This window comes from Neoarius graeffei, chromosome 1 (assembly GCF_027579695.1).
Source record: "Neoarius graeffei isolate fNeoGra1 chromosome 1, fNeoGra1.pri, whole genome shotgun sequence".
Classification (NCBI taxonomy): Eukaryota; Metazoa; Chordata; class Actinopteri; order Siluriformes; family Ariidae; genus Neoarius; species Neoarius graeffei.
Genome location: NC_083569.1, coordinates 19,665,059 through 19,690,839, shown reverse-complemented (window position 1 = coordinate 19,690,839; position 25,781 = coordinate 19,665,059). Strand labels below are relative to the sequence as shown.

The 25,781-nt window shown below is 42.7% G+C and overlaps 2 non-coding genes across 2 annotated transcripts; both read left to right on the top strand.

The window, feature by feature from the left end:
- The first annotated feature begins 16,909 nt into the window (after positions 1-16,909).
- Positions 16,910-16,992, top strand: trnal-uag (transfer RNA leucine (anticodon UAG)). The gene has a single exon. It is a non-coding gene; the product is annotated as a tRNA-Leu (tRNA).
- Positions 16,993-25,699: 8,707 nt separating this feature from the next.
- Positions 25,700-25,781, top strand: trnas-gcu (transfer RNA serine (anticodon GCU)). Its single transcript has one exon. It is a non-coding gene; the product is annotated as a tRNA-Ser (tRNA).

Genomic DNA, 25,781 nt, shown 5'->3' with positions numbered 1-25,781 from the left:
ATTATTATAATCACCTGTTGACATCACCTGTTTCAAATCACACCATTATTTCATTGTTTTACCTCATTATTTCAACATTTTTTTAGAATGTGTTTGTGGAAGCAATGGTGTGGCTGAGTGCCAGTTTGTGAATGGAGAGTGAGGCCAGGGAAGGTGAGTGGCAAAATGATCACGCCTGTGGTTAACTAATGGTGTGTGTGTGTGTGTGTGTGTGTGTGCGTGCATGCGTACATGCGTGTTTCCAGTGATGGCCGAGCTGACAAGGAGGAAAGAGCTGAGAGGAGGGAGGCAGCCAGGCTTCGGCCCGAGTGTGTGTGTGTGTGTGTGTGTGTGTGTGTGTGTGTGTGGAATTGTGTGAAAAGTGATAATTGCTTTCATTAAAAAAGGTCTGCCAAAGCAAAACCCCACCTGTCCCAGTGCTTCAGCGTCCACCACAATCAGAGAAGCATTACAGTGTTACAGGCCTGAAATGGAGGAATGGATGTATATTAACAAATGAAATGAAGAAGGCCGGAAACACAAACAAAACATGAAATATCTTTTGTTCATACTGTCTGCAGTGAAATACAAGTGAAAGTAAATTTGGAAATCCCTGCTTTCTTTTATTTGCATTTTCCACATTATCTCAAATTTTTCTGATTTGCGGTTGTACCTGATAACAGTGCATTTCCTATTACCTTGCACTTTCTACTGTCTTGTTTTATTGTTGTTGCATAGCAGAGCTCAAATACCTAAAAGCTCTTGCTCACAGGATGTTAACCATGAAGAGGCCCAGAGAGCAATCGTACAGACAGCCATGGGGATCTATGTTGTTAAACAGGAGAATGCAGAAACCTTTCACAAGCCTGCAGATGTTGAGGTTGTCATTGAGGGAGTCAAGGTTCTAACTGATCTACGATGCATTACCTTTGGACTTGTGATGTTATTTGGAATAATCTATGCCCTCAACTTGAGTTATCCCCAGAGCTGAAAGGCACATTTGAGGTGTTTAAGAAGATACTGATGAACCTAGATTGGGACAAGCTGCCCCACAACTTGCAAAAAACTGAAACCCAAGTTGTTTCAATAAAAACAAATGTTTTGGTCAAAAATTGCTGAGACGGTCACAGAATAAGCTATTTACAGTAAAATGTGCCTTATCTTAAGGATATTCATCACTGTATACTTGTCATTTGTTCCTCTTTCCCTCTGTTGTAAAAACTGTTGTTATTTTAAATGTTGACTGGGTTCAAAATCTCATTTGAGGGGGGAAAATGGCATCAAGAAGATCATTAAGCAATAAAAGATAAATCCAGTGTATCAGTTTGAGTTCAAGTTTTACTTTATTACTTTAAAGCATTGTTAAAATATTTTGCATATGTTGGAGAAACAGCATTTGAGCACTCAAATTTTATGATTTATGTGTCTCCCCGTTAGCGCTGTCACCTCACAGCAAGAAGGTCCGGGTTCGAGCCCTGTGGCCGGCGAGGGCCTTTCTGTGTGGAGTTTGCATGTTCTCCCCGTGTCCACGTGGGTTTCCTCCGGGTGCTCTGGTTTCCCCCACAGTCCAAAGACATGCAGGTTAAGTTAACTGGTGACTCTAAATTGACCATAGGTGTGATTGTGAGTGTGAATGGTTGTCTGTGTCTATGTGTCAGCCCTGTGATGACCTGGCGACTTGTCCAGGGTGTACCCCGCCTTTCGCCCATAGTCAGCTGGGATAGGCTCCAGCTTGCCTGCGACCCTGTAGAAGGATAAAGCGGCTAGAGATAATGAGATGAGATGTTGGAGAAACAGCATATGAGCATTCAAATTTTATGATTTATGTGTCTCCCCGTTAGCGCTGTCGCCTCACAGCAAGAAGGTCTGGGTTCGAGCCCCGGGGCCGGCGAGGGCCTTTCTGTGTGGAGTTTGCATGTTCTCCCCGTGTCCACGTGGGTTTCCTCCAGGTGCTCCGGTTTCCCCCACAGTCCAAAGACATGCAGGTTAAGTTAACTGGTGACTCTAAATTGACCGTAGGTGTGAATGTGAGTGTGAATGGTTGTCTGTGTCTATGTGTCAGCCCTGTGATGACCTGGCGACTTGTCCAGGGTGTACCCCGCCTTTCGCCCGTAGTCAGCTGGGATAGGCTCCAGCTTGCCTGCGACCCTGTGGAACAGGATAAAGTGGCTAGAGATAATGAGATGAGATAAGATGTGTCTCCCCATGAGCAATCAGAGAGGGATGGATAGCAGGGAGGAGAGAAGCTGAGAGGGATGGGTGAATGAAAGCAGGATGAGCCCTAACAGCCTGCCTCTCTCCTTATGTACATCCATCCTCCTTCCCAGGTTTCTTCTTCATCTTTCCTGCTTCCCTCTCTCCCACTCCTATCAGCCTCTCCCTACCCTTACAAAAATCTACCATGGTTTACTATGGTTTTACCATGGTTTTTATGTAGTAACCATGGTTATACTATGGCTTTTATGTAGGAACCATGATTCTACCATGGTATCTCATGGTTATTCTAAGTACTATGAACCACCCATAGTATTACTATGGTTCATCCACGGTAGTAACCATGGTTCTACTATGGTATTTCATGGTGATTCTAAGTACTATGAACCAACCATAGCATTACTGTGGTTTATCCATAGTACTGCAGTAGCTGTGGTAGCATCATAGTTGTATGTGTAATAGGTCATAGTAACTATGAAATTAGTTTAAAAAGGGATAGTATGGTTTTTAAAAGGATGCACTAACTGTAGTATTACCATGCTTTCGTCCAACAGTCAATGCTGTAGAGAAGGACCTCGATTAACAGCCCAGATACATTAACATTTACTTAGAACCTAAAAATTTAAGTGAACATTAAGGTAAAATGCATATAGTACATCCTAAACAACAACAACAGCAATAATAATACACTCTAAAAATACTGGGTCAAAAATAACTCAACTTTAACCCAACCACTGGGCTAATATTGCACGAACTCAACACTAGGTTATCTTGTTGTTTGCTTTGTGAATTATTGTAGCCTAACGGTGGTGTAGTGGTTAGCGCTGTCGCCTCACAGCAAAAAGGTCTGGGTTCGAGCCCCGTGGCCGGCGAGGGCCTTTCTGTGAGGAGTTTGCATGTTGTGTCCATGTGGGTTTCCTCCGGGTGCTCCAGTTTCCCCCACAGTCCAAAGACATGCAGGTTAGGTTAACTGGTGACTCTAAATTGACTGTAGGTGTGAATGTGAGTGTGAATGATTCTCTGTGTCTATGTGTCAGCCCTGTGATGACCTGGCGACTTGTCCAGGGTGTACCCTGCCTTTCGCCAGTAGTCAGCTGGGATAGGCTCCAGCTTGCCTGCGACCCTGTAGAACAGGATAAAGCAGCTAGAGATAATGAGATGAGGTTATTGTAGCCTACTTTTGAAACTTGAATAAGAAAACCATGGTTTAAAAAGCATGGTTTGGTTGGAAAAAAAAAAACATGGTTTATGGCAAAGATTATACCATAGTGAAACCATGGGTAAATCATGGTTAAACCATAGTCATGAACCATGGTTTTCATGGTTACCCAAAAAACCATGAAAACCATGAATAACTATAAACCATGGTAAAACCATGGTTAGTTTTCATAGTAAAGCCATGGTTAATTTTCCCACAATGCACACTGAAGTTGAACAATGAGAACATTTGGCAGAGCTTTCAGTGGCTCTCGGAACAGTTTCTGCTTACCGTTAACCACTGTGCATGGGTTCAAATCATTTTTGGAAAATATGCAGTTTATCTGATATTTTTTTGACCTTTGTGCTAATTGTTTGCATTCTGATGCACTATTTTAAATTATTTATAGTAACTTTTTAAATGAGAGCTAAGATTGTGAATTTAGCAATTTATGTACTTTATGGTGAATATGGTAATTTAGTAATTGTTATAATTATGTCAGTTGAATAAACGCAGCATTAATTTAGTGTAATAATTATGTCATGTCATTATATAAGCCATATTAAGGCATACTGAATTGTTCAGTTAAAAAAAAAAACCTCAATTTCTTACCTATACATTGCATATGTATGGTATTAAACATTAAATATTTTAATTTGTTTAGATTTGAGAACACATCACATACATTTAAAATTTTTTTTAATAGTGTATTAAGATTTATATGAATAAATTTAATAAACTCTGGTATCTCAAAAATTTCAATTGAATAAATCTTAATATGCAAATTATTTTAGCATTATTAATTTCAGTTTGATTGAAATGTATAAATCTTTTTTTTTTTTAATGGACCCAAATATAGTACTGGATCATCTATTTGCATGTTCTTTGGGTAATTTCTCAGTGAACATATTAATACTAGCTTGCTGCTAGCTCAGCTGGCCAGTTGCACAAAAATGACATCTAGTTAAACAAAAATGGCCACAAGATGCTGAAAATTATTGATGTTTTGTTTTTTTCCTCATTAAAAAGTGTTTTTTTCTGAGAGTGAAAATGAAGATGAGGAAATCTTATGTGCAGCAGCTCCAGAGGTGCAAACGGATTCAAACATGTCGCCTTTTGGCATAAATTTTGTGATACGTGTAGCTCTGATGAGTTTTTGAAATCGGTGGTGGTGGGGTCTGGGTGTGTCGGAACAGAATCACGGGGAATGAAATAAGAACCACACCTTCTGAGTTGTCAAAAAAAAATTACGACTGAGATCTCTCACTATGATAATATTGAGGTATCGTGAGGATTAGAGACCCTGCCTGGGCTTGGATCTCCCTTCCTGACTTTTCTGAACAGAATAATCACTTAATAATCATTGAATGAATGGATGTGTGTAAGAGTTAGTGAGTGTGTATTACACTTCAGAAGAGACGAGTATCGCTTGTTTTTATAGTGTTTTAAACAGCAGACAATCACAAAGCACTGTTTCAAAATAAAATAAACAGCCATGAAAATTCCCTTTTTTTATTCATGTTATTTTATTTTGTGCCTTCAAGATACATAGCCACGTGTATTGGAGACACATTAAAATGTGAATATGTTTTCCATTGCATTATTATTTCTGCCAATACAGAAATGCAGTGTTTGAGTCTACAGCACTATGTGAACACTTTCTTTGCCGTGCAAGAGGTTTTTGTACAATGTTAGCAAGTTTCCTGTCGCTGTGGGCCTCAGAGCGCAGTAGTACACTGCAGAGTCTGATACTGCAGCAGAGGAAATCTGCAGATCCTCAGGCTTTTTATCAGCGTTTGCAGATTGCTGTCCAGATGAATAGAAAGAGACACGAAACTCTGGCCTGGATTTGGGATACTGGCAATACCAGTGTATAAAATCACCGAGAGTTGTAGTGAAATTGCAAGACAGAACGACATCATTTCCTTCCAAGACATGCTTTTCTGATACACGCGGTTCAGTCATTTGCAGTAATGTGCTCCCTGGGGAAAAAAGAGAAAAGAAATGAAATAAATAAATGAATGAAATATGAAAATGTATTATGACTAAAATTAAGATGAATGTACCCAGAAGAAGCATGAGTAGAAAGAGTTGAAAGAGCAGCATGATGGAGATGATAAGTTGCTGAAAGATGAAGGTGAATAATTGCAGTTTACTGTAGTAGCCTGTGGAGCTCCACCCTTTCTGTAGCTGACACTGCTGATCAGAATATGTGTCACCAGGGGGTATAGTGACACCAGGGGGTATAGTGACACCAGGGGGGGTTATTGGTAATGACTGCATCCACACAACCAATGTAAACAACATTACAGTCTTATAACCCTTATTACATGTAATAATCTCATCTCATCTCATTATCTGTAGCCGCTTTATCCTGTTCTACAGGGTCGCAGGCAGGCTGGAGCCTATCCCAGCTGACTACGGGTGAAAGGTGGGGTACACCCTGGACAAGTCGCCAGGTCATCACAGGGCTGACACATAGACAACCATTCACACTCACGGTCAATTTAGAGTCACCAGCTAACCTAACCTGCATGTCTTTGGACTGTGGGGGAAACCAGAGCACCCAGAGGAAACCCACGCGGACAACATGCAAACTCTGCACAGAAAGGCCCTTGTCGGCCACGGGGCTCGAACCCAGACCTTCTTGCTGTGAGACGACAGTGCTAACCACTACACCACCATGCCGCCCAATGATAATAATCATAATAAGTTTTAGCTTCTTTTACTTCCTCGATCTAGGATATTCCAGCGTGCTTAAACAAGATTTCATTATTGTGCTCCAAACTCAATAACAGTTTAACAGTAAATGTGATGGTCTTTTTTTTTCTTTAACAAATCTATTCTAGGGGCGGCACAGTGGTGTAGTGGTTATCACTGTCGCCTCACAGCAAGAAGGTCCGGGTTCGAGCCCCGTGGCTGGTGAGGGCCTTTCTGTGCAGAGTTTGCATGTTCTCCCCGTATCCGTGTGGGTTTCCTCCGGGTGCTCCGGTTTCCCCCACAGTCCAAAGACATGCAGGTTAGGTTAACTGGTGACTCTTAATTGACCGTAGGTGTGAGTGTGAATGGTTGTCTGTGTCAGCCCTGTGATGACCTGGCGACTTGTCCAGGGTGTACCCCGCCTTTCGCCCGTAGTCAGCTGGGATAGGCTCCAGCTTGCCTGCGACCCTGTAGAACAGGATAAGCAGCTACAGATAATGAGATGAGAAACCTATTCTAGTAAATAACTGAAAAAAAAATCAATATTTTTAATACAGCTTTGATAAGAATGATGTTTAGATCTAATTTAGAAATAAACTTCAGCAGATTCATACACAAATGATGGCTTATCTACAAAAGCAAACTGACATCATAGACTGAGGGTTGAGCCTGCAGAGGTAAACATGTAAAGAGATCCATCTTGTGAGAAAAGCACGGCTCTGCTCCAGTCATGTGTAGTGCTTTTTGTACAGTGTAGTTGGGTTTCCTGTCACTGTGGGCTCCAGAGCGCAGTAGTACAGTGCAGAGTCTGTCACTGCAGCAGAGGAGATGAACAGATCCACTTTCTTACTCGTTTTATCAAGTTTGATGGACACTCGTGGATGAGGTGGTTGAGCCTTTGTGACCTGTCCACCGCTTTCAACAATCAACAGCAGAAACTCTGGTCTTGATCCAGGTTTTTGTTGGTACCAGTAAAGATTGTAAACTGATGCAGTATATGTGCAGGACAGTGAGATGTTGCTGCCTTCAGTTCCAGATATAGTGGTTTGTTCTGGTTTAATGCTGTTGTCAGCAGCTTCTGCTATAAATACATTAACATAATATCATGACCATTTATTATTAATAAACTGTTATTAAAAAATTGTTCTTTTTGTTTGTTAAATAATTAAACATTTCATGTATAATGTATCTGACTTACCAATGTCAGCATGAGTGAGGAAAAGCAAGAAGAGTAACATTGTTGTTATGAGTGTTTAGTTCAGACCTCTAGTTTTAGAAATAAATGCCAGTGTTGTGTATTTGAGATTGTCTCTGATGTCTCCACATGTAGCTCCACCCACTCATATTTATTCATATTCACCACGACTCTGATTCAGCTTGTAATACACAAGCCTTTATTTGCATATCTGTGATTTTAATTAATTATGACTTTATGTTGCTATGAACTACAGCACAAATATTACAACTTTGAAAAATCCCCAACTTTGCCATTAGACATATTCTATACTCAGATACAAATTGCTGTGGGATTGGTTCTGGACTGACGGCCTTTAGGAGGCGCTCTAGAACTTCAGCCTCAGATGGACTAGCCCCCTCCCAAAAAAAAATATATATATATGGGCGTTCTCCTTCTCTAGGGGCTCATAAATGAACCAGAGCATGACCAGAAACTCATGTGAGTTCTGAAGGTACAGGTGCTCTAATCGCATGAGAGACTCGGCCCATCGGCGTGCTCATCCAGTAAGCCAGGAAATCATACACGTTACCCAGACAGGTTCTGGAGGCTTGGGTTCTTCAAGGTCTGCATAATAGGTGCCACACTGTATGCTGAAGCCACATGGGTGATACTCTCCATCGTAGGGTGTTGAGTGTATACGCCGGTACACTGCCAGAAAACAAGGCTAGAGGCTGAGATACAAAATTCCAGAAGTGGTGTGGCATGGTGTACTGGAACCCTTCTGCTGCAGCCACTCTTTGATGAAGTATTCTGTCAGGGAGCGGTGGGAGACGGATGCAAGTGCAGAAGTATGAAAAACAGAGTGACAATCAGGTGTAAATACAGGCAAACAATCCAAATCAACAGGCAATCTCAAGAATGGGAAACAAGCAAAATGTCGGGTGAGGTATGAACAGATGATCACAGGCAAAGAGAAATGCCACTAAATAATTTTTGATGAGGCACACCTATTAATTGAAAAGCATTCCAGGTGACTGCCTCATGAAGCTGGTTAAGATAATGCCAACAGTATGTAAAGCATCATCAAGGTAAACAGTGGCTACTTTGAAGAATCAAAAATATGAAACATGTTTTTGTTTTTTTAACACTTTTATTGACCACAAAATTCCATATAAGTGTCATGTGTTATTTCATAGTTTTGATATCTTCAGTATTGTTCTACAATGTAGAAAATAGTCAAAATACAGAAAAAAAAAAACTATGAATGAGTCGGTGTGTTCAAACTTTTGACTGGTACTGTATATAAAAATATATAAGGAAAGAGTTGTTGAATACAATTGTAAACATCAACAACTAAAAAAAATATTCATGACATACTTTCTGATCTATCTGGAGATAAAAAATGCAAAATTCTCTTTCCATAAATTTACTTAATTGCTTGATCATTCATACTTTTAAAAATGATTTTTAGTCTTTGCTTCATGCTTCATACTGAAGACTGTGCGAAACAAACAATGCATTAATAAATAGGCCAGTTCTATTCATTTGGTGAAAATACAACTAATTGGTTTGTAATGTTTATTCTAGCTGATACGTGAATAAGAAGATGTGGAGTGCAGGCCAGTCAGTGGTTTCCTCTGTAAAGCTTTAATATTTAAAACAAACAAATCAAAGTCCATGCCATATAAATTAATGTGACAAAACTTTAAATCACACACACTGCAGTGGTAAATTACATGGGTAAACTCTGAAGTGCCAAAGTGTGTGAGGTTTATCCATCCAGTGGCAGTTCTTGCTTGTATGGTGCCCTGAGCCAAATACTAGAGCGGAATCATAATCCGGAAACGAGCGAGGGTCAGTCAATCAGCAAACAATTTGTAAGAGAGCAAGCAAAAGACAAGGTCGAGGATAAATGTAAACACGGGTCATACACTGGAAATCAGGCGGAAAACAAACGGCTCAGTAAAGTTAGACATGGGGGTACTCGACAATACTTTGCAAAGTGGGGAAGTGAGAGCTGAGTATATGTAGGAGAGAGGAGGGTGTACCCCGTCTCTCGCCCATAGTCAGCTGGGATAGGCTCCAGCTTGCCTGCGGCCCTGTACAGGATAAGTGGCGACAGATGATGGATGGATTAATGGATGATAACAGTGACCCAGTGGGCAGCATTGCTGCATCACAGCTTCAGAGTTCTCAGTTGGATGCTGAGGTCAGGTTGCTGTCAATTTGTGTGTAGTTTTACATGTTTACTCCGTGTCTGTGTTAGTTAAAACAAACAAACAAAAAACCCTTGCAGTTGGAAGTTTGCTTGGAGAAATTGCCTGAAGGTGTGAATGAGTGTGTGAAAGGGTTTGTGCATGGTGCTCTACGAAGGGCTGACAGTCCATCCAGGGTGAATTCCCACCTCACAGCTGGGAGCCCCAGGACAGGCTTTGTGTTCACGACAACACTGACCAGCATACAGTGGTAACCAAAAAATAAATAAAACTGTTTACTAATAATGGAATATGTGTCAATAATATAACTGTTCATAAATTTTGAAAGAGAGAGATTCCCACAAAAGTGCATGTCAATTTCTTAAAATAATCAGCAGAACAACCAACAATACAACAAAACTGTGTGAAAGTTTTTGTACAGTGCAGTTGGATTTCCTGTCACTGTGGGCCGCAGAGCACAGTAGTATAGTGCAGAGTAGAGAACTGCGCGGGACTGTTTTCTTCATCCCGCTCCTGTCCGCTCCCTCTGAATTTCTGACCATTACCACCCGCGACCGCAACATGTGTGCAACGTGTCCGCCCATTCTCACGATGTGTATGTCCACTCCCGCCCGCAACCCGCGAAGCTATGAGAATTATTCCCGCACACTGATAGAGATGCATTGATTTTGTGTCTTCTCCCATCCCGCAGGAGAAAACGTAATATAGGCTATTAATAAAGAGATTCTTGGGGTTGTTTGTTTCGTTTTCGGCCTGCGTGGCTTTTGACGCACTGGTCGGGAATAGCGCTCTTATTTCGTTATTTTCGTGTAGTTTTTAAATGAAATAAAGGCAGTTTCATATTCTATCCTCCTTCTCTGTATTTTTTTTTTTTGGAATTACCTTTATAGCCTATAATCATGCAGTGATTGAGGTTAAGGTTTCTTTTCGACAGGCATAAATAAGAAACATTAATCAGAACACGGAAAACGCAACACACAATACGTTTAAATATAACTCAGTTTTATCAAAACCCTTGCACCATCACATGGCACATAAAAACAGCCTGCTTTGCATAAAATAGGCCAATACACAACATGAAAATTATTTGGCAGACGTCGCAGGTATCTTGTTCGAAAAAATAGGCTACGAATAGAAACATGCTAACTTAGGCAGCGTAGGCTTCTCAACACCGCCATCATCAGCCTCTTTATGTAGCACCTAATTAACAACGGCTGTGAATGGCTCAAATGAAATGAATAAATAAAATAAACAAAGGTAAGAAATGAATTTAACAAACTGAATCACTTTCTAATATTGCTATGGAGGAAGAGAATATTGCTGACCGACTGCGGTCCCAATCTCGTGCGTCTCTCTTCCAAGATGCGCCCACAGACACTAAAGGCCCGCTCTGAAGGCGCACTCGATGCGGGGATACAGAATATGAAACGTGCCAACTTTGAGGGCACTTGGAAGCGCTCTTTTTTGAACTTCCACCATTCAAGCACCCTGTGGGTCTGGGTTATCAGAGAGCCTGGAGCTGAGATAATCAGTAATTTCGTCATCGATCGTACTTGGCGCTGAAGTAAAGGGCGCATCATCTTCCCAGTCAGCGAATCGGTCTGTGGCTGTGCATTGTTTTTTGGCTGATGGCTCATCCTCTGTTGCTGTGGCCATGACCAGGTCAAACTGCATCTTCTGAATAATTTCCTTTGCACCTTTGGATAGGATTTAATTTATAAATATATAGGCAATCTATTTCTAAAATGGCTCATGCTATTATTTATTATGATATATAGCCTAAATATATATTAATAAAATGTCTCATGCTGTTATTCAACCAGGCCTAAAGCGTTCTATTTTCTGTTTTTGTGTCTTGGCTAGTAGGCCTACCTTTAACCACCTCGTCTCTCGCATCTGGGGGCAGCATCCATAGCAGTCGCATTTTAGGAGTCAGGAGCGTTGCAATCCTGTAGATTATGTGGAGAGGGAATGCAGATGTGTCACTGGTGCCCATCAGTTCTTCCAGACGTGAGGCACACACATTGGCGACTTCAGAGAGTAAGGGCTCGAGGGATGCTGCTTGACAGTGTTCAATGAGTCTCACGGACCATGGCAGTGGAAATGATGCGCTGGGAGTGGTGCTGGATTCTAAGTCATTAGCAGCATCCTTGAATAACTTAAGGAACGCAACTACTGTTTTCAAAGTGTTTGCATTAATCTGCGCAATTCTTTCATACTGGTTATTGCTCAGCAGTAATGTTGAAATCTCCTCATGCTGTTGCAGTATGGAATCCAGCATATCGTAATTTGAATTCCATCGGGTCTCGATGGATTGCTTGAGGGATTTCTTCAAGCTGTTTTGCAGACCTGAATGCTTGAAATATTTCACCAGCTTTTTTGCATTGGTCAACAGTTCAGACAGCTCAGTTTCAGCCAACACCTGGTGCAAATGCACTTGATAGCGTGACATTCAGAATGTGCGCGTTGCAATTCAACCTGGTGTAGCCACGCAAGGCAGCGACTATGTTTACTCCACGGTCAGTAACAAATACAACACAGCCAGATAGTAGTGACACATCTATTCCAAATTCACGGAGTTTCTGGAACAGCAGACTCCTGATATTCTCCCCTGTTTTTGACACGCCACTCTCGAAGGGAGCTGCAAATAACACCCTGGAAACGAGGTCGAAGTTGTTGTTTGTATAATAAATGGTGCCAGATATGAATGAAGACTTACGGTATGGTAATCCTCCGTCCATATATCAGTTGTGATGGCACATCCATATGTTTCGATGATGGGCTTTATTTCTGCTACCACTAACGCTTGCAGTGCTTGTGCTCGCCCCTCTACATGTCTGGATACAGTGGTTGGATGAGGTAAAACATCTTTAACGTCAAACTTGCCATACTTAGCAGCAACATTAACAAAGTGTTGCAATATGTCAACAAAGCCTCTCCCGGTGACCAAATCATATGGCCGTATGTCTAGACAGCACACTTCCACACATTTCTCTGAAGTTTCCTGTTTAATGTGTGCAAGGTGTAGGTACAGTCCAATTTCTCTTTAAGAAACTACATTTCCCATCAGCCCACTTCCGTGTTGACCTGTGTCACGCTGGGGCGGGATCATCTACGTCACTTCCAACAGGAAGTGATAAGATACCCGGAAACGCTCAGCTCGCTCTCTCTCGTGTCCGGATTCCAAGCCATCTGGACACACAAAGAGATACGCTCCGCGAGCAAACCAGATAAAGACGTCTTTTCTTTTTCTTTCTTTCTTGCAAGATCCACGAGTTAGCGCGATTTCTTTGTTTACCACTGGCCACGGTAGATTCTAAGATCGCACGATTTTAAACTCAGTGAGTTACAACCGGTTTTATTCATTAAGTACGTATGACTGCAGCCCAAAGCAGTTAATTTATAATTATGAGCGACCAGAATTCCTCCTGATTGAAGCACTGTGCACATTATTTTGATCAGAGACTTTCTTTTCATCACGACTGTCGTTGGATCAAGAAGTTCTCTGCTCCACAGAATCGACTCACGGAATCGACTCACGTGCTCCACAACGGCGAGACTCAGAAGTTTTAGAACATCTCCCTAATCTTGCATATAAGCAAGATACTGGAAGTAAGACTGAAACATTTTGGGCATAAAGATCAGTCTTAGGAATTTAGCTTTTATTGAAATAGTGTGAATTTAAACCCAGGTTTATTTGTTACACTGTTAAACACGCAGCGTGTTGATTTATTTTGTTCTATGTTCTCTCAATTGTTTTAATAGATAGGCTGTGCATGCTCCCCTCTCTATCCCTGACTAACACTTTAATTTCCTTATCATACATTTTGACCTTATCAAGGTTTCAGTGAATTTGGTAATGTTATAAAGTTAGTGGATTAGCTGCCACGGCTAATTCTTCTATCTTATTAATATCCAGAGATAACGGTATTGTCCCCAAAGGACGTTTAGGCCTTACACACGGCCTCAAAAGCACGTCAGCTAGCTTTCCTTTGTCTAGTTAGCACACAAAGCTAATCAGTTACTTATGCCGCTTTTCCACTACAAACGCGGCTGAGCCGTGCCGTGCTGAGTCGAGCTGAGTCGAGCTGAGCGGGGCTGTTGGAGTTGCATTTCGACTACAACCGCGCTGAACCGTGCTGGCTGGAAGTGGGTGGACACATTGGGTGGAGTTAGCGAAAGTGGGTGGACGTCACGTGATGTCGTTAAGCAGCGCAAACAGTGACATCAGTGACAGTGGCGGAACAAGTCAGAGCCGGGCCGGGGGCGGGGCAAATGACCGGGCCCTTTATTAAAGCTTATCATAACATCATTTTAGGCTACAAAATGTCCGCAACTGCGGTGTTTACCAATTTCAACACTACCGGGTGCAACTGTTATTTAGTACATCAAGTCCTTCAAACGAACATGTAACTCAGAAACAAAAAACATTAGGATACTGTACATGGCTCATAATAAAACATCAATAGCCTATACTGCGCACATTATTTGAAGGGCATACGAATGAGCGCTCAGAGGTTGCAACGGTGACAGGAAGAGTCAGAAATAAAAGGAGGGCGGTGCAAACCTCACTGAATGCACTGTGTTTACCAATTTCAACACTACGGGGTGCAACTATGTTATTTTGTACATTAAGTCCTTCAAACGAACATGTAACTCAGGAACAAAAAAACATTAGGCGACATACTGTACATGGCTCATAATAAAACATCAATAGCCTACTGCGCGCATTATTTGAAGGGCATACGACGAGCCTTGCGCTCCGCGAACTCGTCCACGATGCTCTGTATGTCACTGATTCAGTGATCTTTTAAGCGGTAGTCTCACGACCCGAATAGTAAACAATAAACATGGAGGACATGGAGTCGTTAGTGTTGCTGGTCTTGGTGCTGTGGCTTGTTGTCACCGACAACGCCAACAGATACTGGCAAGAGCGTATAGATGAGGCGAGGCACATAAGGCTTCAGAAATTCTCGTAATTCGTAATTATTCTTCTTCCGGGTTTGCGGTGTTTACAGATCCCAGCGCGCTCGCGGGGCGTGTGTGGGAATGTGAGGACACGCCTCCTCACCAATCAGTGCACAGGGGAGTGTCTGCTCACGCCCCCAGACTCACTCGGCACGGTTTGGCTCGCTTCAGCCCCACTCCAAAACGGTGCGAGTTTTAGGGGCTAAGCAGGGCTGAAACGAGCTGAGTCGTGCTGGTTTTTGGTAGTCGAAACGCGCGCCGTGTCGGGCTGAAGTGAGCTGAAGCGAGCTGAAGTGAGCTGAAAAAGGGTAGTGGAAAAGGGCCATTACATACACATACACATGCTAGCTAGCCTTCCTTTGTCTTAGCCTAGCCACGTGGTCAACTCCTCCCCCACACACACCTTAGATAGCAATCCATGCTAACTCTTTGTTCTCCTCAAACCCCACGTGGTGACACACCCTTCTTAGCTTAGCCACACGAGGCTAATCTAGGGCCTTTCACACACACAAGCACACATTAGCAACACGTGCTAATCCTTTTGTTCTACTTAGATAACATTCCTTTGTCTCAGCTAGCAACCAAGCTAGGCCTCCTCTCATACACACACACACATACAAACACACATATACACACACCTCACTGTTTGTATATATTTAATCTGCTATTATTCATTTTTATCTTTGTTATAATAAATTCATTTATTATTGAAACTGTGTCTTTGTTTGTTGTGTCGAACAATACCTTTGAAGTCCAAAATCGCCCAAAGAATTCAGAAAGGTGCATATAAGTTAAGTAATACGGTAAATGATCATAATAATTTGGAATATACCATAATTTGGTATATAATGGGTGGCGCTGTTCAATGGCGACACGCAGCAGCAGTTGTGCGCGTTAAGTTTGTTTGTTTGCTTTTTCTGATGATTGTGTGTGATTACTAACAGTTCATTGTCAGTTTTAAATTTTATATGTCATACGTTTTTTTCGGAAACAATGACTCACCTCAAGCTGAGTGGTTTTCTGCTCTTTCTGACACTTTTTGGTCACTTTTTGCGGGTGTTGTGTTTGGATTGCCACCTCTGTTACAATCGGGAGTTTCTACTGCTATAGAAGTGCACCGAAGCATCTCCTAACATTTGTCCACGCTGTCCCGAGGCCCCGTGTGCAGTCGTGGCCACCTGGTTAGCAGCCTGGGGGGGAGGGGGTGTTTTGCCATCGCGTGGGTGAAATCGAAGGCTTTGGCTGGCGTCGCTTTGCGAAAATAAGCGGTGGGGATAATTTTTTTGTTGTTGTTGCTCACGAATTTGGGCACCTCGCGTAGTCATTGCGGCAGACTTGAAATCCGTTGGGGCTTCCCCACGCAGGTTCGAACCCTGCTGTCTACGTGCGGTGTGAAACTTGAAGCGCGTCGAGTGCTACCCGTGTCGGTCTGGCTGGCGGTGGATCGGTTTCCCCAGAGCCCCTGTGCTCTCGGTGTGAAACAGGACGGCGGTCTTCTTTTGATCACCGCACGTAGGTATTTGAGCAGTGACCCAAGTGCATTGCCAACTCACGTGGTCAGCACAAGACCTGCGTGTGGTCAACGACGCGTCTCGGTTTGGTGTGTGCCCGAGCGGACTATGGAGCAGTGTTCGGCTAGCGGTATCCAGCGGAGATGCGTTCTTCAATCTCCGTCCTGATGTCTGTTACGTCCTGTTTACTGATGTTCGGGATGGTGTGCTGATACCACGCCGAAATGCAGTTTTGCATCTTAAGGTGCTGAAACGGATGCCTTGATGTTTCCCTACGCAATTTAGCATGCTTACGAGTAAGTTTGAGATTCCCTTTGTCATACGATGGGTGAAAACTGGTCAGTGCAGTCCATTCTAGGCTTTCATTTTACAAGACTGGCTTTATTTAGCAGCGCTGCCCATAGACGGTTGTACATCCAGTGAATCAACTAGGCTAGGTCGTAGACTCGTTCACGTCCAACCTGAGGATTTTGCCTCCCTGAAGCGTATGCGTTTTGAAACAAAGTGCACCGAAGCATCTCCTAACATTTGTCCACGCTGTCCCGAGGCCCCGTGTGCAGTCGTGGCCACCTGGTTAAAGCGATGTCCTCGACGTCCACTCGACATCTCCCACGCTGCTTTGAATGTGCTGCCGACTCCATCTGAAATTGGGTTTGCCGATAGGCAGCCGAAGCCTTGTTCGGGGGCGGCTTTTACCCGAGCTTGCCTGGCAAAAGAGGGAGCGGTTCCAAGTCCAGGTATCTGTCCTAAACGGAAAGGGCTTCTCTCCCGGACAGGTCGAGTCAAAGCACTGTCGTAAAACGTTTGCCGGAAAGTCCGTGTTTTCTGCAAACTTGTAAAAGCACTGCCCAGAGTATTGCAATAGTGAGCCAAGCGCATGGCCCACGCGTGAGAGCCGCATGAGACCTCAGCATGTTCCACGCCGGATTCGCACTAGGCGCGGCAAGTCAGGGTGGCCAAGTGGTCTAAGGCGCTGTGTTTAGGTCGCAGTCACCTCTGGAGGCGTGGGTTCGAATCCCATTTCTGACATTTGTTGCAGCGGGTTGCTAATGGGCCTTGTGGCCCGTGTTGTGTGCCCGAGCGGACTAAGAAGCAGAAAGAAAGAGTACCTGGCTGCACTTTGCCTCTCCCGCTCATGTTTGCTTGCCTGTAAAACAGAGATACCTGCCCCAAATTTTGAATTTCAGTATTCTTGAAAACATTTTTCAGTATTTTGGAGTGACTTTCAGTAACATTAATTTATGCTCATTTCTATTATAAAGAGGTATATATACCAATATGTTTAACATTTAAATTATTAAAAAGAACTGTTTTGTGTGAATTGAATAAACAAAACGCGAGCAGCCATCTCAACTGAATTTCCACTCAACAAATTTCTAAAGCATACAATATCCCTTTTTTATAAATACAATTGTGTTCCCTGTTTGCAGACATTACGGTTGACTACCAATCACTGGTATTGAATGTAACTCATCAAAAGTATTATATTATATTGCCTGGCAAAATGTTATACCTGTTAACGGATTCTAATAAAATTAAAAAAAAAAAAAAACTTATTTCATGCCAAAGAGAGTCCGACATTGTTATCTTAATGTCCCAATATATAAATACTTCAGCATAATGCTTCAGAAGAGACATTGAATAAAATGACATTTATAATTGTATTTAAAACAGTGGAATGATCATTTTTTTGCCACAATCCCAACAGCACTAATCATAAAATTCTGTTTTTGATCATACTACATGTACATTTGCACTTGCAACACTGAAAAGACTTTGAACTAAAGAAGTACAGCCAGTGTTTGATATTTCAGTGAATAAAAATCATACAGTGGTGCTTGAAACTTTGTGAACCCTTTAGAATTTTCTATATTTCTGCAGGGATCTATCAAAGTCTGATCTTCACAGCACGTTTGTGGAAGTGTATCATGGCACGAACAAAGGAGATTTCTGAGGACCTCAGAAAGAGTGTTGCTGATGCTCATCAGGCTGGAAAAGGTTACAAAACCATCTCTAAAGAGTTTGGACTCCACCAATCCACAGTCAGACAGATTGTGTACAAATGGAGGAAATTCAAGACCATTGTTACCCTCCCCAGGAGTGGTCGACCAACAAAGATCACTCCAAGAGCAAGGCATGTAATAGTCGGCGAGGTTACAAAGGACCCCAGGGTAACTTCTAAGCAACTGAAGGCCTCTCTCACATTGGCTAATGTTAATGTTCATGAATCCACAATCAGGAGAACACTGAACAACAATGGTGTGCATGGCAGGGTTGCAAGGAGAAAGCCACTGCTCTCCAAACAGAACATTGCTGCTCGTCTGCAGTTTGCTAAAGATCACGTGGACAAGCCAGAAGGCTTTTGGAAAAATGTTTTGTGGACGGATGAGACCAAAATAGAACTTTTTGGTTTAAATGAGAAGCGTTATGTTAGGAGAAAGGAAAACACTGCATTCCAGCATAAGAACCTTATCCCATCTGTGAAACATGGTGGTGGTAGTATCATGGTTTGGGCCTGTTTTGCTGTATCTGGGCCAGGACGGCTTGCCATCATTGATGGAACAATGAATTCTGAATTATACCAGCGAATTCTAAAGGGCATCTGTCCATGAACTGAATCTCAAGAGAAGGTGGGTCATGCAGCAAGACAATGACCCTAAGCACACAAGTCGTTCTACCAAAGAATGGTTAAAGAAGAATCAAGTTAATGTTTTGGAATAGCCAAGTCAAAGTCCTGACCTTAATCCAATCGAGATGTTGTGGAAGGACCTGAAGCGAGCAGTTCATGTGAGGAAACCCACCAACATCCCAGAGTTGAAGCTGTTCTGTACGGAGGAATGGGCCAAAATTCCTCCAAGCCGGTGTGCAGGACTGATCAACAGTTACCAGAAACGTTTAGTTGCAGTTATTGCTGCACAAGGGGGTCACACCAGATACTGAAAGCAAAGGTTCACATACTTTTGCCACTCACAGATATGTAATATTGGATCATTTTCCTCAATAAATAAATGACCAAGTATAATATTTTTGTCTCATTTGTTTAACTGGGTTCTCTTTATCTACTTTTAGGACTTGTGTGAAAATCTGATGTTGTTTTAGGTCATATTTATGCAGAAATATAGAAAATTCTAAAGGGTTCACAAACTTTCAAGCACCGCTGTACATGTAAAAAGAAATTGAATAAGTTTAACTCACATTTCATGGCACTAATTGGCAAGTTCAACTCCAAGCATAGGTCAACCATCACCGCTTCAGCACGTGTCACGTTCCGTGTCTTTTCATCCACAGATTTCGTAAAAAACTGCTGGATACCCCCAGATTTACTTTCCGCCTGACGCGCCATTTCAGCATACTCCATATGTTTTTTTTGTAGTTGACATGCCGCGTGCAGTCATCGCAACCACCATGAGTGATGTTAATGTCAGTTCTACACAGTTTGCAGTGCGCGTATCCATTGCCCTTTTTACACCCAGTCATGCACGGCCATTCTACCGTATCGAAAATAGCGTGAACAAATGTGCGGAATCTGCGCATGTCACACACAGCATGTGCGGTTGTCGGAAAAATAAATAGCCTAGCCGTGAATCGCGCAAGGATTGAAAAAAACCCTTGGACATTTAAAAACAACTCACTGGAATTTAAGACTTTATAATAATTCCATACAGAATAACACTGTTTGCCGTAACATCGTATTTACGTAACTTTTCCGTACAAAATACGGCCAATCCGTACTAGTAGGCATCTCTGGTAAAAGAAAGAAAGAGTACCTGGTGGCACTTTGCCTGTCCCACTCACGTTCGCTTGCCTGTAAAACAAAGAAAGAGTACCTGGCTGCACTTTGCCTGTCCCACTCATGTTCGCTTGCCAGTAAAACAAAGAAAGAGTACCTGGCTGCACTTTGCCTGTCCCACTCACATTCGCTTGCCTGTAAAAGAAAGAGTACCTGGCGACACTTTGCCTGTCCCACTCACGTTCTCTTGCCTGTAAAAGAAAGAGTACCTGGCTGCAGTTTGCCTGTCCCACTCACGTTCGCTTGCCTGTAAAAGAAAGAAAGAGTACCTGGCTGCACTTTGCCTGTCCGGCTCACGTTCCCTTGCCTGTAAAAGAAAGAGTACCTCGCTGCACTTTGCCTGTCCCACTCACGTTCTCTTGCCTGTAAAAGAAAGAAAGAGTACCTGGCGACACTTTGCCTGTCCCACTCACGTTCTCTTGCCTGTAAAAGAAAGAGTACCTGGCTGCAGTTTGCCTGTCCCACTCACGTTCGCTTGCCTGTAAAAGAAAGAAAGAGTACCTGGCTGCACTTTGCCTGTCCGGCTCACGTTCCCTTGCCTGTAAAAGAAAGAGTACCTCGCTGCACTTTGCCTGTCCCACTCACGTTCTCTTGCCTGTAAAAGAAAGAAAGAGTACCTGGCTCCAGTTTGCCTGTCCCACTCACGTTCGCTTGTCTGTAAAAGAAAGAAAGAGTACCTCGCTGCACTTTGCCTGTCCCACTCATGTTCACATGTCTGTAAAACAAAGAAAGAGTACCTGGCTGCAGTTTGCCTGTCCTACTCACGTTCGCTTGCTTGTAAAAGAAAGAAAGAGTACCTGGCGGCACTTTGCCTGTCCCACTCACGTTCGCTTGCCTGTAAAACAAAGAAAGAGTACCTGGCTGCACTTTGCCTGTCCCACTCACGTTCGCATGCCTGTAAAAGAAAGAGTACCTCGCTGCACTTTGCCTGTCCCACTCACGTTCGCTTGCCTGTAAAAGAAAGAAAGAGTACCTGGCTGCACTTTGCCTGTCCCACTCACGTTCGCTTGCCTGTAAAAGAAAGAAAGAGTACCTCGCTGCACTTGGCCTGTCCCAATCAAGTACGCTTGTCTGTAAAATAAAGAAAGAGTACCTGGCTGCACTTTGCCTGTCCCACTCACAAATGAGCGTTAACTCTATTCCTGAGAGCGTTTCCGCCTGTTCACTGCTATTTTTGACCCTTTTTGTAATAATGAGGTGTTTAAAGCGCTTGTTGTTGAAGTGAAAAGGAAAACTGAGAGTTCATTGCTGCCGGTGCGGGAATAAACCCAGTGGTGCTGCAGGAATAACCGCTGTGTCAGAGTCGCTGCTGGGATCCTGATCACGCCGCTTCTACAAAAGAGCGTTTTGTGGGGATTTCCAAACATTTAAACTAGTGCTGTCAAAAATGTCGCGTTATTAACGCGTTAACTTGACTCAATTTTAACGGCGATAATTTTTTTATCGCGAGATTAACGCTCTGTGACATGATGTAGGTTTTTCATAAGCTTTTGAAACTGCCAGGAACTTGGAACAGAGACTTTGCTTAGAAAAACGATAGCAGCTAGACTGTAATGCCACGCCCCGCACAGCCAGAGTCCTCTGCCCTCCCCCAAAGAGCCACAGTGCTCGGCTTAGGTTTCGTTTTCCCATTGGCGGCTCCAGCCCCACTTCGCAGTGGCTGTGACAAGACGTGCTATGCTCTGCAATTAAAAAAAAAAAAAACACATTCGTACAACCAGTGTTCGAACTATACCGATATTTTCGGGGGGTCCCTTTTTTTCCCTTGGGGGGGTGCTTGCACTTGTCTCAGAGCGCGGATCTCCATCGCGCGCTCACTTCGGATATGCAAATGCTTCCCGTTACACACGATTGCTATGTCAATAAACATCATTTTGCCAATATTTTAGAGACCCCCCAACATTTCCCAAATCATGTTTTCAAGGGATCTCATGTCTGTTTCAGGGGATCTCGGATCCCCCGAGTACCCCCGTAGTTCGAACGGTGAGCAAGCCCATTCACTTTTTTATGCTGATAAGAGAATTACATGGTTTTTCATGTGACAAAAATGTGCGATTAAATTGCGATTAATCGCGAGTTAACTATGACAGTCGCGACATTAATCGCAATTAAATATTTTAATCGCTTGACAGCACTAATTTAAACACAAACACCTTTCAATTTCAGCGAGGTGGGCGGGGACTTCATGAATATTCATTAGGAAAGTGCCGCCTGATTGGCCAGTGAAGTCTTTCTGTTCCACCGCGTTACTTTATGAGGAAGCGGTTTTGTTTGGTTCCGAACCCATCAGTCCGAGTCCAATAATTATTCTACCATCAGGAAAAGCAGCACAGAATTTACTGCAATTGGTTTCAAATGCATGTTGTTGTGGTTCGTGGATTATTATCCGTAAATAAAGTTGGACTTTTCTTCAAAAGGAGCGAAATCAGTGGCGGATTTAGCAAATTGGGGGCCCCAGGCGAAGGTATGTATGGGGCCCCCCTCATCCGATCCGAAACAAAAAAAAAATGTACCGACTGCATGGTGGATAAGCAGGTAAAGCTAATCTATAGGGAAGTAAAGGTTGGAGAGGAGAAAAAAAAACATTCCCCTTTAAACCCTGCATACACTTCTTTACTCCAAAATGAAGATGGAAAGCAGAGAACACAAAAAGTGTAGCACTACACAAACTAACGCTACGTTCACACTGCAAGGCTTAATGCTCAATTCCGATTTTTTTGTGAGGTCGTTCACATTAACAAATATATGCGACTTGTATGTGATCCTCAGTATGAACGAAAAGCGACCTAAAAGTGTTCCGCATGCGCATTGCAGGATACGACGACGTCACACGCAGTGAGCATGGCCAGTGTTTACGGAAGTAAAACCGCCCGGTTGCGGTATGACCCATCCAATCTAGCTTGAATAGCTGCATCCCCCCAAATGGAAATCAGCTCCCTAACCTCTGCGTCCTTCCATTGAGAAGATTCAGAACCTTCACAGCCCGAAGCGTCCCTCGCATTGATGTCATTATGCGCCATGTTGTTGTAACTTTTTTTGAGAGACCCGCCGCCTACTTCAGCGCAGAATAGTGACGTTTGTGGCTTGTTGATGACGTGTAAGTCGGATGAATGCGACCTGGCGGTTCAGACTGAAGTCGCATATGAAAAGAGCGGATAGGAATCGGAATTAGGACCACATATCCAAACGGCCTGGGTCGGATTTGAAAAAATCGGATCTGTGTCGTTCATATTGTCAATAAAAGATCGGATACAGGTCACATATGGGCGAAAAGATCGGATTTGAGTCACTTCAGCCTGCAGTGTGAACGTAGCCTAATAGTCATGATGGAACCCAACAGAGAATAAGATTTCAGATAACATCTGTCTTTGCCAAAATGCCAGGAAAACCAGCACTGTTTTTTTTTTTTTAAAGATCAGAACATTTCAAACATTCTATAAATAAAACTATGTACATAGTTGTGTTTGTGTGTGAGAGTGTGAGTGAATTAGTGTGTGTGTTTGTGAGTGTATGTGTGAGAGTGTGTTAGTGTGTGTGTGTGAGAGTTAGTGTTTGTGAGAGTGTGCGTGAGTGAGGGGAGGTAAGAAGTGTGGACTGAGAGGAGAGATGAGGTGGCATTTGGCTCTAAGCAACTCCATATCCATGTGAATGAATGTGTGAGTGAGAGAGAATGAGTCAGTGTGTGTGAGAGAGAGAGTGTTCTGTGTGTGTGTGCGTGAGACAGAGAGAGGGTGAGTGAGTGAATGAATGAGAGTCATTTTCTTCGTGGTGGTCAACAGAAACGGGACACGCGCTCACCACCTCCGCTATGTTTTTTTCAGAATGATTAGTCTGCTGCTCGTCTGCTGTGTTGGAGCTTGATGCCGCTCGCTCCCCTCCTGAATCAACAGCAGCTCCTCCTGCTCCGCTACAGCATCCGAGTCAACCGACGCTGTTGACACATTAAAGAAAGTTGTAAGCTTGGGAAGCGCATCATTCTTTGATTTCGCCTCATCCCGCTTCCTCCTTTTCGTAGCACCACTTGGAAAGTGGCGCTTCATTTCGCTGATCACAAGTTCAAAACAATTCAGCACAGTCGCTGTTAGAAGTTCCCTGAATTCACTCACTCAGGTTCAGTTCACGTTCGTCGCGCAATGTTCTCGGACTCGCGCGATCATTGCATGGAATAGTCCATTTCAACACAAACGGGGGGGGGTGTACAAATACTTAATTCCTTTGTATTTTAGTTTTTTGTCTTCGATTTAAACATACAAAATTACAATTTACAAACACAATGGCTTAGGAATGGATCGCTGTCCAAAGGCCCCCAAATCCCCAGCTGATTCGGGAAGGGGCAGCTGGTCTGGGGCCCCTGCCGAATGGGAAAGTTGGAGGGGCCCAAGGCAATTGCCTACTTCGCCTCTATTGTAAGAGCGCCTCTGAGTGAAATAAAAGATTTGTACAAAACACAGGTTTATGTCCCAAACCAGCATTATGTAATAATTCATTTACTGTGTTTTGATCCAATCCTATAAGGGGGGTTAGACCAAAAAAAATTTTCTACCCCCTCCAAAATATGGAGATGATCTATCTATGGAAATACCAATATTTGGCCAACTGAAAAATGCTAACCCCCCTGTACATACCCTCTGAAGTTAATAACCCCTCCAAATAGTCAAAAACCGCCTTTTTCACTAATATAAGCATTCCTTAACGGAAATAACTCTTAAATATAACATCAAAAATCACAGTAATAACATTTATTTCTCACAAAAAGAGTTGTTAGAAACCCTCATTTTGTCTCTGTTTACGGGTTTGAATCAGAGTAATAAATTCTCCATAAAGTTTCAAGAGATGCTTCTTTATATGTCTGGTGTGGATGGTGTATAAGTTACAAAATAACCAGTGCTCTTGAACAAGTTCTGCCAGCAACTGAGCAGCAGCATCCCTGGATCTCTGTGCTTGACCAGCACGCTTCGGCCGCAGCAGATCGAGCATATTCTGAATGATGTCCTTCCCTGTTGGAAGCATCCCAGAAGGGAACTCAGCCTGCTCTATGTACTCTACTACACCTCGTATCTTCTTAGCTTTTGACCGTGTTGCAACAGAAGCCATTATTTACCTGCAAGAATACAAATAATGACTATTTATACATTGGGAGATATAATTCAGATATGAATCATTTGTGCATACTGGTTCTTAAAACTAAATTAGTAACCTTAAGTAATGATCCTCTGTGCTTAAAAATAGTTCATATTTGAGGTATTACTGAAGAGTGTGACATTCATCAATAACTTTAAAACTTGCTGAAAAAGAGCAGAATTACCATATGTTTAATTTACTTGAATGTAAGGTTACGGTACTTACCACTAAGCTTATTACCTTAAAATAATGATCATCTGCACTGAAAATGTTGTAGTCGTACCTAGTGGCATACCTGAAGAGGTTCACATTCATCGATAACTTTAAAACACATTAAAAAAAGCAGCATTCTAATATCAAACAGCACTGTAATGTATTTTGTCATGAATGGAAACTTTCAGAGGGTATGTACAGGGGGGTTAGCAAGGTTCAATTTAATAAAATTTGACATTTTCCCACATAGATGGACCATCTCCATATTTCTGGGGGGGGTAAAACATGGAAAAGTCAAAATTCTTAAACCCCCCCCCCCCCCCCCCCCCATAATTAGCCTCTGATCAGGAAAAGGAGCACAAAATTTACTGCGATTGGTTTCAAATGATTATAATTTCATTTTCAGTCAGACTTCAGTTGAGCATTTTGGACGGATTTATTTTTGAATATGTAGTTTTAACATTTTCATAACAGGCTTATTAAATATACAGCAACAATGTTCCAACAAATATTTTAATGAGTCTGAGTTTTGACTTTGACAGAATTACTCACTCTGTCAAAGTCCAAAGATCATTGCATCATATAAAATAAATAAACACACACATAAATGTGGGCGAGGTGGCCGAGAGGTTAAGGCGATGGACTGCTAATCCATTGTGCTCTGCATGCGTGGGTTTGAGTCCCACCCTCATCG